This window comes from Colius striatus, chromosome 3 (genome assembly GCF_028858725.1).
Source record: "Colius striatus isolate bColStr4 chromosome 3, bColStr4.1.hap1, whole genome shotgun sequence".
Classification (NCBI taxonomy): Eukaryota; Metazoa; Chordata; class Aves; order Coliiformes; family Coliidae; genus Colius; species Colius striatus.
Window position 1 is genome coordinate 71,361,817 of NC_084761.1, and position 18,333 is coordinate 71,380,149.

Below are 18,333 nucleotides of genomic sequence, written 5' to 3' on the forward strand. Positions count from 1 at the left end.
TCGCTCGGGCACTGGCGCGCCGCGGTGCATCGCAGCCTTCGCGCCGGGGGAGGCTTGGCCCGGAGGTGCTGCCGAAACGCTCTTGGTGATGAAGTTTGGGCTGCGGCCAGAGGCCGTGTGTTTATTTACGATTCCTCCGTGGGAAGGCCGAGGGAGGGCGGTGGAAGGATCTACAGATAGCAGCTGAGGCTCAGAGCACTAGTTTCAATCGAGAATATTTCCTTCCTGTGCTTTATCTTGTTTCCTTCCTGCTTAAAGAATGGTACTGTAATACATTTGGGAGTAGGCAGTGCTGCAGAAGCGGTGAATCTCGTTAAAGGTAATGTGTGGTTGGGTTTGTTTTGCACAGCGTTCTTACGTGTGTTGGCACCTCTTGGCTTCGTAACCGACTTACTGCTTTTGGTAAATCGTAGCAAAAGGCTTTTATCCGTCCATGCCTAGCTTGAACGGGAGGCGTATTAACTGGTTGCTAAAAATGCACTACCAGGATGACTGAAGAGAAAGGATGCCTCTTATCTACAAGAGGTTATTTGAATCAGGACTAAGTAAAGACGTGGTAGGCGACTGAACTTTAAAGCGGCAGAGGTTTTGTGGTTAGGATCCTATTCAAGTGGGAGATTAGGAGTCTGAGTGGCTGTCTCGTGCTAATGCTAATGCTGTTGAAATGGTGTCATTAGCGGATGCTCACACCAGAAATCAGGAAAAGCTGAGGGAAAGGTAAAAAGATGTTTCTAGTAGTGCAACACGTGCTGTAGGGTCTTTTTTTTTTGTAAACTTTGAGTATTGTGGCTTGAATTCACCACATCCTGATCTGCCTCTACTTGCCTGGAATGCACCACTCCCTTTAAGCCTTGCCTAGAGGGACCCATTGTCTCTTCACCCTGGAATTCAAGTGAAGAGGCTTAAATTGCTACTGTCTGGTGGCTGGTAAAAAAACCCCAACAACGCAGCCCGTGCCTGAAAATAGGAGGGGGAAGGTTTTGGAGGTGGAAAGTAGTTGAAATTAGTAGGGAATGTGGATGCAAAATGTCTGAAGTTAGTAGGGAATGCAACTATAAAGTGAACCTTGTGAGCATGCAAAGGACTTGGGACAAATGGACTAAAGAGTGTGTGTGAAGGAATAAGCTTGGCTGTCTGGAGTGGCCACCTACGCCAAGAAAGCTGCAAAGATGAGTTTCTGAGTGTTGGATACTTGAAATAAACTGGGAGAACAGATCCAGAAACTGTGTACTGTAGGGCTCTTAATTGATAGCTCTTATGATACCATAAAGATGTTTCTAATTTTCCTGAGCCTGTAAGTAATCTCTGTTACCAGGCAATCTTCAGCTTCGCCTATCACCTGGGCCAAACATAATAAAGCACTCTAATCCATGAACAAGTGTGCATGTTATTAATTAGAAACTAATAGATTTTGGCCTCATAATCTCATTACCCTTTTATTTATGGGACTACAGTACACTTATTAAGGCAATTTAGTTCATATTTCATTCCATTTAGCTTTCAGTAGAGACTTGGGAGTGTACCATGGGTTCTTAAAGCTTCTGTTTTTGTAGGGTGGGATGTGTTGACCTCCAAATATAGAGCTTCGATAGGGAGGAAATGGCTGTCTCCTTTACAGAATAAAATAATGACCCTGAGTTGTTCTTTTGCCACTCTACTGTAAAATTAATAGTTATTAATCCAGTTTTCTCACTTCACTATTCCCAGCTCCCTTAGACTTCCAATGGGGAAAAAAAGGAATTAAGTCACGCAGCAAACTATTTGCCATCTTTTCAAAGATCTTACCTAGCACAGTCTGCTTGTGAGATACCTAAAAGTTACTCAAAAGTTTCACCTGTTTACATGCATCTGTTTGTTGGCTGCAGTTGTAGGGCCACATTCAGCATAGAATGACATCCTTGGCACTTAATTCTCTGACCTTAAGCCTTTTTTCAGTTCACTCATAGAAAGAAACCTTAAGGGCATTATTTTTGACCTTTGGTCTACTTATACCACTTCCTTTTTACTCATACCATCTTTCATGCAACAACTGAGAAATTCAGTTTTGAGTTTGATGATGGTATTGCCAAATCCTTACGTTGCATTACATAAAATCTTGTCCTTGGGCAAGACTTAAGGCTAGCTTTTTAACTCCTTTCTATAAATCTCATCTCTTGACTACTATTTCCCCTCGCTTCTTCTTTGACAGGTGCCATTATCCAATGTGATATTTTCATTTAAAAATATGTGCACTAGAGTCATGCTTTGGGGATAACAAGGTAATGTTTGTTTTGATCTGTTTTAATGACATGCACGTCATCACGTGTTTCAGCAGCTGTTTTATATGTACTTTTAAACACAGTCTACAAAAATGATAGATCATTTGTAAAGAAGAATAGTCTAAAGTGTATACTTTTTGTCTTCTGTGACTTATTCACCACTCTAGGACAATACTATATTTCAAATTCAAAATACTGTAATATTGAAACTTGACAGTTAAACTTTAGAATCTTGAAATGATTCCTTTTGGAGGAGATGCCTCAAAGAAGGAAAAAGGAAAACTTTCAATCAGTAAGATTATTTGACAATGAACTGATTACATATGTAAGGAGAAGTTTCTGGAAGGTATGAAAGTCAAATGATTTCTAATGGCAGCACTTTGCCAAAGTCACTGGTGAATATTCAGAACTCTTGAAGCTAGAGCTCAAGACTCAATAGTGAGTTATATGTAGGCTGTGGTTTAAAAGCTTCCCTTTCTGATAAATTCTTTTCTGTCCTGTTGTTCAAGGGTTAGTGACAGGCTTTATACAGATCCACTGCAAAACAAAGAGGTAGCTTAAGAAATAAATTTAGTTTTATACTATTGCATAAGACATAACTGAAATAAGTAGACATGTGAGAGTTGGAGTATATGCTGATCTAGCAAGGGAAGTCACCAAAACAAGTGCTGGAATTTATGTGCTCAGGTATATAGCTGGAATGGTGACTTTGTTGTTGTTGCCATTGGTTTCTTTTTTTTTTTTTTTTTTTTGCTTAGTGATCTGGACAATGAAGTAAAACACAACAGGTGAGAGCTGTTGAGTCTTCAGGGGCTGCCAAGAGTTAACAGCACTGTGTTTGCAGAAATCACTCTCTCCCTAATGAGGAAATAACAGGACTTCATAACAAAAAAGAACATTGTTCTAAGTACTACAACTGATATCAAACAAAGAACCAGTTATTTGCCTGAAGCATTATGGCACATCAGCAAGAACCAAGAGTGGGTGTCTTTGTGGAGCTGATACTCAAGGCCTCAATTAGTAAGGACTTAATCCACATTGATAATAATTACTATTAATAATAACTGGTAAGTAAGCACTTGGAACAGTACTTCACAACTAATCTTTAGGGCTGTTTTGTAAAGCAGGCTGGTAACAGGAGAATCTGAGTTCTGAAAGTGGTGTGATTGTGCATCCTGTAAAGTTCAGGTACCAGTGGTCTTATTTTTCAGCCACTCTTGTTTCAGTTACATGGATGTTTGTGCATTTGTTGGGAAGATCAGGCTGAGCTCCTAACTCGGGATAACTTCAAAATCAGAATCAAACTTGTGACATACTTTGCTTCACACAATTGTCTGAAATTATGCACAGCAGCATTAGCAATGAGTCCTGTTTTTCTTGTTAGGTGCTCTATTACCCAACATACAGACTGGTACAGTTGTTTAAATAGAATTAAAAATAGATGATTCACAAACTTCTTAAACCTACAGGAAAGAGTTAACCTGAAATATTATTCTCAGATTCCAAGATAGCATTTTTTTTTCTTTCCTGTTTTCTTATTCCTGCTGGTTTCTGCAAATTGATGCGTTATCCGTCTTAAGAGTATGCAGCATGTGGACATAAGTCATATTTACTCCAAATAAACCAGAGTGGTACGAAGTGTGTAACAGAACTTTGAGCTTCACTTAACAAATTGGCAAATGCAGTTGTGGCGCATTTGTTGTTTGTAAAACAACAGTTTTGGTTTCGGGGGGCTGCCTACTATGCCGGAGAGGAAGGCCTGGCATGCACCCCACCCCCAACCAGTTCTGTTTTTGTTGGATATGTCTATTAAAGTACAGTACTTGCAAGACAGGATTATATTTGACAGTGTGAAAAGCAGTAACCTCAGGATTTTTTCTAATACCTCTTGGCATATCTGCTGTTGTTTTATCATGTTTGATATGTATGGGGTTTTTTTCCAAGTTTGGAAGTTTAGAGGCACGATGCAGAAAATATAGTTACGTTCTAGCTGATTAAAATATTAATGTTGGTACTCTTTCTGTTGTTATTACCATGGTCTCCCAAATCTTCGTGTTGTTTAGAAACATTGTTGCATTCAGACGCCAGACCAGTTTTATTAGCGAAACCCTAGCTGGTCCCAATATGAGAAGGAATTTGTGAGGATGATCCTGTGAATTATCCCATTACCTTGCCTTTCTCCCTGTGTCAGTTGCATTAAACCTCGCAGGCTGGTACCCGTGGCAAGTACGTGAAAACAAAGACAAGCTTCAATGGCGAAAGCCGCCGACGTTTTCTGTGCGGTGCGGGGGAGGGGGCCACTTCCCCGCTGCCCCTGCCCTGCTCAGCCCTGCAGCCGCCGTCGGAGCCAGGCTGCTTCTGCGGGGGAAGGCCAAGAGGTTCGCGTTGGTAGAACAACGCGAATCATTTGGGTAAAAAAACCCGCAGTGTCGGCGCGTTTGTGAAGCTGGCCGAGACACAAGTATTTGCCCTTATTCCTTGGGGGTGGTGTGTGGAAAGGGCGTATTTTCCGACCGTTTCCTACGGGCGTGCGGGAGGCTCGGGGCCGGGGCATGGCGCGGCCTCTCCTCAGGCGGGACCTTTGCTGGGGCCCCTGCTTCCTTCGCCCTCTCCAGGCACACTGCTGGCTGCCGGGAGGGTCGCTTTAATCCCCTTTATTAGCGACAGCGACGAGTCCTGCTCTCACCGGTGGCGTGGAGGCTTCCTTGGGCGGCAGGCAGCCGTACTTGCTCCGCCCGGGGCCTCAGGCCGTCGTCTTGTCAGACTTGGCGGCCGGAGTGCTCTCAGCCGCGGACAGGCACCCCTAGGCGGGAGTTTGTCCGCGGTCCCTCACGCAGCGGGGCACACGGAGGGGGGTACGGGCGCCTCCGAGCGCTCCCACGGGCCGCCCGGCCGGCACGCGCAACTGGCTGCCACCTCGACCAATCAGAGGCGGGAGAAGCTGGCGGGCGCCGCCAAGCTGAGGCCCGGCCCCCCCATCGAGGCCTTGCGATTGGTCTAGGCGTCGGGCGGGGGCGGGGACTGGAGGGCGGGACAGGCGCTAGCGAGCCAACGGGGAGGGGCGGGGGAGGCGGGGCTGCGTGAATGCCGCGCGCTTGCCCCAGTGAGCGTCGGTTCCTGGTGGAGCGGCGCGTGCCAATGGGGAGGCGGGGGGGGCGGGAGGAACGAGCCGGACCGTCGAGTTACCAGAGGGGAGAGGCGGCGTCGGGATAAAGCCGGTGGGGGATGCCGGCGTCGGGAGTCGCGCACCGGCTCGCACCAGAGTCGCCGTGAAGGGGATTGTAGCCGTGCTGAGGCGGCGGCGCCCGGGGCTGCGGCGAGAGGCAGCACGTCCATCGAGGTGAGGCGGCGGCAGAGCTGGGACCTGCTTGTGGCTGAGAGAAGGGGGAGGAGGAAGCCGCTCGCTTCGACACGCAGGGAGCGAGGAGGGAGGTGTGTGTGGGGGGTGGAGTGGTGTGTTGTGCCGCGCCGTGCTCTGCCGTGCGCGGGCCCCGCCGCTGGCCCGGCCCCCGCCGCTTTGTTTACGGCGGGGAGGGGAGAGCAGCGTGCCGCCGGCGGGGGGAGACGCAGGGCGGAGGCGGGTAGGGGTCGGCGGCGCTGGCGTGAGCTCGGCGCCTCCCGGCCGCCTATCCACCGGGCTGGGGCCCCGGCCCTCCTGCTCCGGGGAGACGGAGCTTCCCCCGGCCCCCTCCGTGGCCCGCGCCCTGTCTCCTCCCGTCCTCCCTCTTCCGCCCCTTCCTCCCCGGCCCCGCCCGTGCAGCGCGGCCGGCGGCGGGGTGCGTGCCTGGCCTTCCTCTCCCGGCGCGGCGGGCCGCCCCCCGAAGCCCCCGGCGTGGGCGCGGCGGTCGCGCAGCCCCTGCGGATCGAGCGGAAAGCAGTCGCCGCCGGGCTTGTCCCGCCTCAAGCCCGCACCCGTCTGACTGGCTCCGGTCGTCCCCCGCGGCAGCGATGTCGGGCAGCCGCCGGCCTGTGGCACTCGGCGGCCGCCGCCGCGGGGGACGGCGGTGCCAGGCGTGCGCCAGGCCGCTCGGGAATGGCGGGACGGAGCGGGGAGGGTGGCACGGAGCCGGGCTTTGTTCCCGGCCCCGCCCCGCCGCCGTCGCCGCCGCCGGGGGGTGCCCGGGGGCTGCGCGGGCGCGGCGGAGCTCCGGCGTAGAAACGCGCGTCGCGGCGTGGGATAGAAGGGGCGGGTGGCGGCGGTGCTGCCGTCTGCTCCTCCCGCCCTCCGCCTTCAGGTGAAACTTTCTTTGAAATCCTGACCGTTCAAACATGATCCGCGTCTGCGCCCCTCGCTTTGTGTGTAGCGCTTCACTAAAGGAGTAATTTCAAACTTGGTCCTAGGAGCATCTCCAAGAATCGTTTTAACAGTCTCGCATAGATATTACTAGTGTTGCCGTAAGTATTATAGGCGCTTAATTTTCACGTATCCACTTTTATGTATAATACTTCTAGTATTTTGGTTATGCGATATTATTTTACAGACTCTGATGACACTCAGCTGCTCAGTGAACAATTCAGTTTGTGTCTTAACCAGAAATCATTGGTCTAGCAGTCAGCATAGCTCATGGTAAAACATCCTAAAGAATCAGATGGAAAACATAAACACATGCTTCTGCCCTCCGAACCCAAAATATTTTGGTGGTCACACATGCTGAATGAGTTGAAAAAGCAGTTTGCTAATACAGTTTTAAGTAATAGTAAGGCAGGCTGGAGATGAGGTAGTAGAAATGTAACCTGGGCTTCCTTGAGAATTCCAAATGTGAAATGTGGCTCAGGAGACAAATACTCAGAAGCAGAAAGCAAGTTCTTTACTCTTGTGTGCGCTGCACATCTCCCAAACTCAAGACTTCATGTACTGAGAATTAGATAGTAAGCCACCTTCATGTAAATGCAGACCAGAAAGAGCAAGGTGTTTCTAAGTTATCGAGGAGTAGGTGAAGGTCCACTCAGGTGCACAGAAACAAGCAATATACATCATGTAGAGCACGGTGATAAAGAAGGTGATTTACTGATTGTGGCTTAAGCAAAGAGTGAAATTAACTGTATTTACTTAAATGTTTCCTTGATTATGTTGTTTCCTGAGTAGACTCATTTGCTTCTGCATTGTTACTGTCACACTGAGGATATGCCCCAAATACTTGAGAATCTCTCTGGAAGATTGTTGAGCGAGTCCTGGGAAACCACACAGCGATTCATATCTTGTGACACTGTTGCAGGAAGGAAGCAAACCCCTCAGTAAGAATTGTGTTGCAGGTTTAGTAAGTATAGTATTTAAAGATGAGAGTGACGTTATGTCTTGTCAAAAGCTTCCTTTATCTGTCTGTGGTTTGTAGAGGCCCTTAGTGGTACCTGATGGCAGTTGTTGTTAGTAGACAACTGATTTCACTGGATGAACTGCTGAGGTGAATGTCTCCTTATTTATGTTCCAAAATGGATTTGGTTAAAGCCTATGCTGACTTCCCTCGGGAAGTGGTTTCCTTGGAGCAGAGCAGTGGTATGTTGCTTTGGGATGTTGTAGAAAGCTGTTGTAGAAACTTCATTTCAAAACAAAAGTTGTTTGATTCATCTGTGGGGTTAGTTAAGGTAGAATTGATATATTAGTTCTGTTTAGCTGGTCTAGACGAACCAGAGTGTGGTGATAGCCGGTTCTCATGTAATAATGTAGGACTTCGGAGGAGGGAATTTGGAGAGTTGTAGGGCTGTAAGGCAGAAAGTTCCATTTCTCATGTTACTGTGTTAACACTTTCCAGTGTCATCCTGCCAGGCCTCAACAGCTCAAGAGTGGTCCTCATGAGTCTTTATCACTGTAAGCATTTGTCTTCTTAATTTTGGGGGAGTAAAATGAAATTGTATGCTGAAACTTTTTGGTAATACAGTTGGGAACACAGTGTCTGTATTTACTTTTGCTAAGAATTTAAGATTATAATTACACCCCTGCTCCCCTGTGGCTGTGCATCAAATAAAGCAACTTGGAAAAAAGTGTACTCTGCATCAGAAGTTGCCTTTTTTTTATCTAGTTTTGTACTTCAGGAAGTTTTATTTTTGTCATCTTGTCTAGTGATGACTACTTCATTATTGCAGAAAGGACTAAATGACTCTTTCTTTTTTAAATTTTGTCTAAATTCCTGAAGAGGCATGTGGGCAAACTTATTACACTTCAGTGGACTAGCATGATAGAGAACGTGGGTATGTGATATGCTGTCTCTGGCTTAGAGAGCCATGAGCTTTTTAGTGGTGGTGGGTTTTTTTTCCATATTTAAGCCTTATCTTAACAGAAACCATAGACATCATGTGCAAAAAATAATGTGAGAGGAAGGTGGTATATGCACATGAGTTATGTGAGTTACTGTGAGGAAAAATGAGGACAGTAGTTCAGGGTTTGTGACCTGGTAGTTGTAGTCACTAGCCTGCATTGCCTTACTGGTAGGGAATGCAATGCTGCTTATCCATTACTGAGAGGGCAGCTGGCCTAGTGCACAGCCTGGCTGTGGTTTACCACTTTGTACTGCTTCTGCACCCTCACCCACAAACAGCTTTGAACCTTTATGGCTTTTGTATCTGTAATAATCCTTGGAATGACTATGTAGTGTTGCAGTGTTAGAAGGATTTAAGATTCAGTGTTATTCTTGTACAGTCTCACTCCAAATTGTACTGAACTCTGGTGATAGATGTTAGCCAGACTGACTCAGCTAGGATTGCTTCTGCCTCTTTTTTTTATTGATTAAAATAGCAGTTGTTCTTTCTTGTAGCCCATTTATCCCCAATGTTCGACTGTTACTTGTCTAAGTATCCATGTGCTCAGTATATAGCTCAGTATTTTCTAAGACTTCCTTTCCTTACCTCCCCTCCCCCAAATGTATTATAATCTTTAATTCCCTCTGACATGAACACCTCCCAGGGAGAATGACAGAACACAGTCTCAGTCAGCAAGTGTCCAATACCAGTACTGGAAGATATCAGAAAGGAATAAATCTCCTCAAGCTTGTTGAACAATAGTGTCTACTTTTGACATGGCTTCAACTTTGAGGGATTTTTGTATTTATCCCTAGTTTTTCCCAGTGATTTATGATTGCATGCACAAATGAAAGAGGAACAAATGTATTAAAAAAAACCCTGGCTTCTAAAGTTGAATTTGAGGTTCTCTAAACCATTTAAATATTCGGTCTGATGCAATGGACTCGTGCCCAGAAGCAGTTTCTGTAAGATTTGGGGTTTTAATGGTTTGTTCTTTTCATGGGCATTTTTGCCCTTGTCAGTGTGAGAAACCTAAGTTGTTTATTGCAGTTAGTGACAATAGACAATGCTGATCTGTGTGGAGTTTGCACAGTACCTTTCTTCTGTCATTTCAGCTCCATTTCAGTGGTCTGTACACATGTAAGTGAACTGTAATTTTTCAGAGCTGGGGCTGGATTAATCTAAAATAGCTCATTTTTCAACAGAATCTGTAGCAGGAAACTTGGGACAAATCACAGACACCCTTTAGTAGTACTGCTGGTCACTTTGGAGTTAGTGCGGTGACCTATTTTCTTCTTTAACCCTGTTTTCCAGAAAAATGGGAGAAGACTCCTGGCCTGGATGTTTTTCTCCTATTTTTTTTCTCCTTTTATTTTTAGTTGAAGTTACAGAAGATGATGAAAATAAAACAAGCTTTGTGTGGTTTTGTCATCTAACTATTGGAAAACCACTTCAGAATAAAATAACTGATACTTGGGAGTATTTGTAATTTTTATTTTGTATGTAAAAGCAGTTTATGTCAGTGGCAGTTGCCAGCATTATTTTTCAGCTTAAATAACAATTCTTCCTTAGTAATTCTCATTTCACTTATATTCAGCCTATTTCTAGAGCCATAATTTTGCTAAACCAGATAAACCAGACTTGGTTGTTTGGGTGAGATGTTTCCTGTTCACCTGATGATCCTAAAATTCAATTGTTGCCTTCTTTCATATATGAATTAGTCTTTTTAGCATCTGTTAACCAGAGTTGTATGAAGTATTCCAGAGAAGGTTCCAGTGGGACTTTATAGAGATCTTTTAATGCTCTGGTAGAAATATGTTGCTGGTAAAACTTAGAATCGTGTTTTCTTTCCTCAGTCCTCTCAAAGCTTCTCTGCCCTGTCTTCATAAGCTGCAACTTTCAACAAAGAAATAGTACTGCTCAAGTATGTTACATGGGAAGAGAAGCTATAGATTAAATACAGCACTGATTAAGTATCACTTTGGCCAACAGTTCTTGGATCTACCGTGGTTCAGGTCATGGTGGGAGCAATGTTGATTATTTGTACAGAAAGTATTCAATAAGCTCAAAGATACCTCTAGCAGTGTGTGAATAAACAAGGGAGAAAAGCAGAAGGAAAAAAAGTGTACCATTTTTAGAGGTGAGAATGTGCTGAGAAGATTCTTGTCAGAATATGGGCAAGGCCTGTTCTGCAGTATTCAGTCCCGCTTGTTTAGCCTTGCACAAAAGACTTACTGCTATTGATCTCTCACTACTTGTTTTTTGTAGTAGTCTCAAAGGCAACTATTGTATGGGTTTTGCCAGCCCTGTGCAGTTAAGTTTATTTGTTTGCAGTAATGAAATATAATGTTTTATGTGTTTATAAAATAAGAACTGGGGAAGGTGGTGAAAGCTACAAATACACATCGTTTGTTGTACTTAATTGATCCAAAAGACAAGGCTTTAGCAATTCAATGTTGGAGACTGTTAAAGGAGAATAAAAGAAGTGTAATTCATTTAACAAAGGCAGGGGGTGGGGAGGAAGAGAAGGATATCTATACCATAATGCTTGAGAATGTTACGATAAAACCAGGTCTCTGGAATTCACATTTGAAGTTGAGACTGCAAAGATTGACCCAGTAAAGTTTCCCAGTTTTGCAAAGTGTAAAAGCAACATCTCTTGTAAACATCATACCCTGCCCTAAAGGGGACTTGGAATTAACACTAAACCTGACAAAGACTGATTCTCTGTAGAGAAGCTAGGATGAAAGATAGGTTGAAGTGTTCCTAGACTTTTTTGTCTATCCTGCACGAGAATAGTTCTTATCAACACTACTTCTGTTCTTGTGCTAAATCAGAAAGAACTGTTAGAGTTGTGTCTGTGGCAGCTGAACGTAATCTTAAATTGATCTCATTTAATCTGCCAGTAATGCTGAACATATTAAAAAAAGAGCACTGTAAGCAAAAATTATAAAGATTTGTACCTCTGTAGGCATCATCCAAAAATATGTCATCTGAAAAGCCGAAGAATTACTATTTTGTGCACTGTGACTGCTGACTGGCCTGTTTATTCCCTGGCACAGGGTGATGAGTAGTATCTGGTCCCATGACAGCTGGTGCTGTTGCAGTAACGTAGGGAGCTCCTGGACACCTCACTTCAGAGAATGGAGTTGGAAATAAGTGCTCTTGATCTTGGAAGGAGTAGCAGTAAGGGTATGTCTCCCTGACACCTTCACTGAGTTAAGGCAAACTTGTTTCTCTGTTTCCTTTAGATAGAGATCATGCCCTGTTCCCTCTGTTCCTTCAGTTTAGACCTTGCCTCTCTGCCTACCTTCCCATTTGAACCTGCTTGGTGATAGAAGTTGCATATAAAACCAGATCAGAGATGTTTCTTCAGATGGAGTTGGTTGCTATGTTTGTGTGTGTGTGTATATAGCTACATGTACCTACCTGTAGAATAACTGTAGAATAGGTGGTACAGGTGAGAAGCAGTGGATAAAAAGTGTGGGAACAGAAAGCTGGGTAGATACAAGCACAAAAAGAGTAGAACAAGCTTTTTGTGGAGGAATGGGAGCTTACCTAATGTTATATACATTTCTATAATACTTTTATATAACTGGGGACATTTCCGGTATTGGGGGAAAAAAAGAACTTGGTTTAAAAACATCTAAAATACTTCTCTTGCTATATGTTGTGATCAGCCTTTGATATTATAGTCTGTTATTCAAAATCTGTAAACAAGGCAGCAGGCAGGCACAAATTATACTTATATTTTTGTGATGATGGTGGGATAAGTTATGTGCAACTGATTTGATACAGTTTGAAGCCCATCCCTGTATCTCCTGGGAGGATATCTCAAGATGGTACTGCATAGTGCATTCAATCTTATACTGTAGTGCAAGTTGTTGTTCTCTTGACTTGTACTTTAAGAATGAATAGTTCTCTTTTCAAATATTGCCTAGTTCCTATAATTTTATAGCAGGTTTTATTGCATGCTCATTAAAGCCATATCTAGTATATAGACATCTTGCATTTCACTATATAGTTGAAAGGCATAAAATCTTTGTGTGTCTCTAGTTAGTGGTGCAGGTGTTCTAAGTTTAACAGTTGGCATATGTTACTTACACAAATCCTCAAAAGATATTTTGATTTTAGCAGATGGCTATTTGAAAGCTAGCATGCATTTGTAACGAGAAGGGTAGCAGAAAGTATCAGTAGGGCTTTGAAAATGTTTTGTGCCCAGAAACAAGAAAAATATTTCAACTACATTTCTGTTTATGTTATTGTCATGTTGGAGAATGCAGACTGACCTTGTGGGCTTCTGCTAAAGTGAAACAGCAAGCTTATGAATCTCAACCAGTGTAAGTGCAGGCTCTATGAACTAATCATGTTGAGTGCAGTTTAAGAGAAAAGAATAGGTAGAGGTGGCCTGCAAGTACAAAAAAGTCCTCATTTCAATCGTTGTATTTCAAAAGCAATTAGCACGATTGTCTTTATATAGTATTGACATCGGATTTTCAGAGGTCAGAGAATATTGCACTAGATTGGAATATATCAATTTAAGCATGTTTTTCTGCAGCTGCTGGAGTAGATAAGAAATCTGATAACTGTTACACTTAAATGTATGTGAAGAGCTAGTAGCTTTTTCCATATAAGATCAGAGTTAAACCTCTGTTGAAGCTGCTTTGAGGGGATGGAGTAGGGAAAGCAGCTTCCTACTTTTTTTAAGGGAGTAAAGTTGATTTTGGAGGGGTGGTGGTGTCTTTTTTTTTAATCTGTATACAATTTGGTACTGAATGTGTGTGAAGTTAATATTGGTTCCTCCTAATGGTATATAATAGCTGTAAGAAATTTCATTGCCACATTTTTCTCCTTTGTACAGGCACAGTAATAAATCATGTCGGTCATTTAATAGTTTTTATGCATTTTTAAAGAAAGAGGATGTATTTAGCTTTAACAGCCTGTTAAGGAAGGGAAAGTAGTACATAAGCTGTTGATTTTTAATTCGGTAGTTACAAGTACTTGAACCATGCTAGATGTCGATCTGCAAAAGCTTGTTGAATCAAAAATGATTGTTGGTTTTGGTTTCCTGCTTCCAAAAGTAGAGAATTGCCAAAAGCAGTTTGAAAGTGTGATATAAGCTCCCGTTCTTTGGATTTGATTATTTATGCTTATAGTTTCATGCTTATAGGCTGATCTTCGGTTTAGTTTGTGCTTACATTTTATTTTGTAAAAAGGAAGAAAAAGAGTTTAATTTCTAGAGACTTTTTTTTTTCCATTTTCCCTCATATTGCTGTAGTGGGGGTGGAGCAGAGGTCAGAATTTGAGGCTTCTTGCCAACACTGCACACTCAAGCTCTTGCTTTTCCTGTTCCTGGGACTCAGGTAATGTAGGTATAGTCAACAGTGGTGTGAGAGCTTCAGTAGGAGCCACTGCAAATGCTCTAGATAAGCTGTTTTATAGCTGCAAGCAGCAGTACATCTGACTGTCTGCCATTTCCTCTTCTGCAGTGTAAATGGAATAAGAGGGAACAAGTGATGGTAAATGTCTTGGTGACATAAGATTAGGTAAGGTGGGCTCTTTATTTATTATTGCCCGTTGAAATAACTACAAATGGGGATTGTGTAGGAGTCTTTTCAATTGAACTTTTATCAGTTTATAAATGGAGAGCTATTTATAATTCTTATGAAGAGAAAAGGTTGAACCAACATAACAAACATATTTCCTGGGTGCAGATGTTTGGCTATATTCCAGAATTTTGGTGTGACTGAGATAATCCATCCTTTTTGTGTGATTCCCCTTAGGTGATTTTGATCTGCCTTGTGAGTGCTATCTCATTTCCGCATCACTTGCACAGAAGCTAAACCTACCTGAATTTCTTACCCATGATCTGTGCATCTGCCAGTTGCAATATCTGTGTTTAATGAAGTTCTTCACCCATCACCCTCAACTCTACACACTGAAAAGGCTTCCTTTTTGCATTGAGAACCCCTGCATCTCTCTTGTTTATGACTTTCATGTTTCCCCATAGTTAATTGATCATTAGCTGCCCAATCTCACTTATGTGGATTATGGAGTGTTTCCCTAAGGAAATGGTTGGTGAAATGGAGAAAGTACTATATGACCATCATGTTCTTGACAGCATCTAATAACACTCAATCATGTAACAATTTTTAGTTTGTGGTGTTGAATATTGTATTTCTTAAATTATTAATGAACCTAAAACTTATCCAAGAAGCAAAAGAAATAAATGGTCACTAAAAACACGCTGTTATGACAAAGTGTGGCAATCTTCAGTAAAGAAAACGGGCGGATTTGGGTATCAGCAATCTGAAAAGCTTTGTTCTGCTTCTAATTCTTAACTACCCCCAAGACTAGATTTTTTTAACTTAGAAACGGCTTCTTTAATATTCAGATGCTCTCAAAGTCTTTGTAATTTCAGCAACTTAATATCACTTTGGAGAAAAGCAAGCAGTGAGCTAGGCACGGTCTAGCTGTGCAGGCTGTTGCTGAAGGAGTTGGAAGAATGGAGGTACGGGGCAGCCCTTGAAAAATATTTTGTCCTGCTGGTTGCACCTCCCAGTGCTGTGGTAGAAAAATTGCTTAACTGGTCAATGTGTTGTATAGTAACTCTGGGTTGCAGTTAGAATGTTGATTGGTTTGTTTTGTTTTAGGGTTGTTTTTTCTTTTCTTTCTGTGTACAAGGGGTGGTGTAAATTGTGAACCTTGGGCTGAACCATGGCTTTACCTTGTCTTATGGCCTGATAGGTTTCTGCATTTGCATGGGCTCTCTTATTGCATCTGCCAGCACTTTGGGGAGGGGATGAGGAGGACAGTGACAAGGGACCAGAGCTCACAAGGAGTAATGTGTTATGTTGGGAGTGCTTGTGACAGCAAGTTACTTGGCCAAGCTCTATGAAGTGCTGAAGATACCAGTCAGCCACATATTTGAGTGACCGTGGTGCCATTTTGTAAATGTTAGCCCCTAAACAGATTTATTAGCAACTTTTTGTTGTAACTTTTTAAATGATGCCTTAAAAGTAATATAATCATTGTCTTTATTCTACTGTTTTAAAAGCAAATATATTGCATATTGAAGTCTGCGTAAGGTTTATAGCATGGAAAACACTACTAAAACTATTAGTATTTCTTTCTTTCCTTTTTCTGGAGTATCATCTTTGCCTCTTGGACCAGTGTTGTACCTATTTTCTTAAATGCAGGTACTGACACTTCAGTTTCTTACAATATTAGTTTTAATCCCCTTTCTTGAGGTTTTTGGGAGTGGTCTTCTGTACCACCTTTCCTACACTTAGCAATGGCCAAAAGTGTGCTGTATTGGAACATCTAACTGCTACTTAAAAGATAAAGATGAGTTTAGCTTTTCATAGTAGCCAACAGTATAGCAACTACTCTCCGAAGCGAATGCATAAATTTGAATGTAACTGAGATAAAAACTCTCTTTCAAACACCCCCTCCGAAAAAGTTAAATTGCTGGAAGTTTTATGTGCTGTTACTTGGGGCGGGTTTGAGGATACCTGGATTTTTAGCTGCATTTTCCAATTTAGAGTGTTAGAGGAGTTCTGAATTATTTTTAGGTATGAAAACTTATGGGTACCAGTTAAGTGTCCCTTGAGGTTTTGTTTTGATTTTTTTGGGGTTTTTTTCAACCTGATAATAACTAATATCATACCTGCTTTCCTAGGAGTGAACCCCAAATGCTGAACCTCCACCTGTTCGATACCTTTTGACTTCAAATCTAATGAAGTTAAAATGTAACTATACTTCAAGTTGTAAACTGCAGTTAGGAAATGAAGTCCGGTGAACTTCCTTCCAGCAATATACTATAGTTCCTGTGAGCTCTACTTGCATCCGTTGGAGACTTTGTACTTTACTGCTACCTTTACTAAAACCCTTTTCTCCTGTAGTCAGACTTTATCTGTTCAGATTGATTCTGAAGGATACCTTAAGTTGTATTCATATGCAACTCTACTTGTATATGAAGTTCTGTACAGCGACTGCAATTTTAAGTTTATTATCACTCAGTATCGACCACAAACAAAACCTTAATACCTCATGTGAGTTTGCCTGCACTTCCAACCATTCTGGGCTTTTCCCAATTGAACTGAAATGTCAATATCTTGTCCGAAGGCTCAGACGGTTGACTTAGTTTTCATCTTAATTTTATTCCCTCCATTAAGCAGCTCAACTGTTGGGTAATGTGTTGGGGTGGTAAGGGGAGACTGAATCTGGTGTGGTTAAGAATGAAGGTTGATGTGTTTATGTGTGTGTTGGCTCTTGACAAAGCGAGAGGGGAAGCCTCTAAACAAAGTATTACATACCTGTGAGTGTCAGTTTCTTTTGAGAAAGTGAGCTACACCAAGGTTGATTTCTGTCTGGATATTATTTCAATTTTGTGGAGAGTAGTATGGCATGTTTTTGATTTCATTTGAGTGCTGTTCACAGTTAGTGTAATTGGGGAGGAGGTAAAGAACATCTAACCCACTCCCAAAGTGGAGTGAATGTAATGTTTTTTTATGAGTTGATTTAAACTACTTCTTTCTAAAAAAAAAGGGGGGAAAAGTGAACAGTGCCAATTATTAATGTAAGTAGGATGAAAGACCATACATTTCATCTGCATAGAAAATAGTATTTGCTTGCCAGTTGTCTAAGAGGAAAAAATGATGCTGTTTTGATGCTCTGTACTGTCAAATTCACAAACCACAGAAAGCAGTTAATATTTTTATTAAAGTTGCAATTTAACAATTAAAAGAGTTAGAATTTAATCAATTTTGAAACACTTGTCTTTATAACTGATCAAGTATTTAAAGGACTTATCTTTCAAGGAATTATGTAGTATGTTCCTCATTTATATATAAATGTTGGCTTGTTTCCTGTTTGCAAAAGCTTACTTAATTTTCCTGCTTGTCTATAAGTCCTACTTTTAAACTTTCTTTTACATCTTAAAATCTTCAGGATGTGACTTTTTACCTTTAAATTGCACTTACTATGTGGGTCCCCCATATTTTTGGAAACGCTAATTAAGAAGTAGAACAAACCCTACATAAAAAAATTAATGATGATTGAATGGTTTACAGATCCCTAAAGGAAACTAGCATATTCGTGTTGCATCAGAGCACTGACAAAGGCATGTTGGGTGCATGGTTCTTTTTGCATACTTGCAATTTTTCAGGCTATGACTTAGGGGAAAAAAAAAAAAAGTTAAAAATACAAACTAGATATTCAGGAGCACTGGATTGCCTCAGCACGTTTAGACTTGAGTTAAAAAAAGTGCTTGATCTGCCTCCAGGGTAAAATTAAAAATGCTTAAGCGCTTTTGCTATAGTTTGGCAGTATAAGAGAAGAAAACAAACCCTGCCTGCCACTTAGGCAAGTTGTGACAAGTATGTGAGCTGCATGCAAACCTCTGTTGTGAAGGAATCTCCAAAAGTTCTCAAGGCTTTGTTAGGGAGACATAGCTAAAGAATTGTTTGTTTCTTTTTCTGACCACATCCTCCTGCTAACCTAGCAGAGGAGAAAAAAATCAACCGAAGTTAGAAAAGAAATAAAAGGACCAATATGAAAAATTTGATTGAGTGACTTGCGTTTGAAAGTGGTTGCTTATATGACTGATAAAGTATGTTCATAATTAAAGTATTGATGTATATCTAAAACTCTACATAAAGAATAGATGTACGTAAAATAAGCTGAGTGTGGGAAGCTAGATTTCATTTTGGTGTGACTATTTTTTTTTCCCATGGAAAAAAAACCCATTAAGAATCATTAGCTTCCGAGTAGAACAGCAATTCTGATGATACACTGAACAGTTTTATTGTATGTGATTTCTCAATTAAAAAAAAAAAGA

General features: G+C 42.1%; 1 protein-coding gene across 3 annotated transcripts in view; it reads left to right on the top strand.

Annotated features, from left to right (window-relative positions):
- Positions 1-300: 300 nt before the first annotated feature.
- The window catches only part of FRYL (FRY like transcription coactivator), a 174,571-nt gene continuing 156,538 nt past the window's right edge, over positions 301-18,333 (top strand). For 2 of the 3 annotated variants that reach the window (XM_061991903.1, XM_061991905.1), the window contains exon 1: positions 5,426-5,598. The gene's annotated coding sequence lies outside the window, so the exon portion shown is untranslated. Of the gene's footprint in view, positions 320-5,425; positions 5,599-18,333 lie in introns of those variants that run through there. The other variant, XM_061991904.1, reaches the window with a different exon arrangement.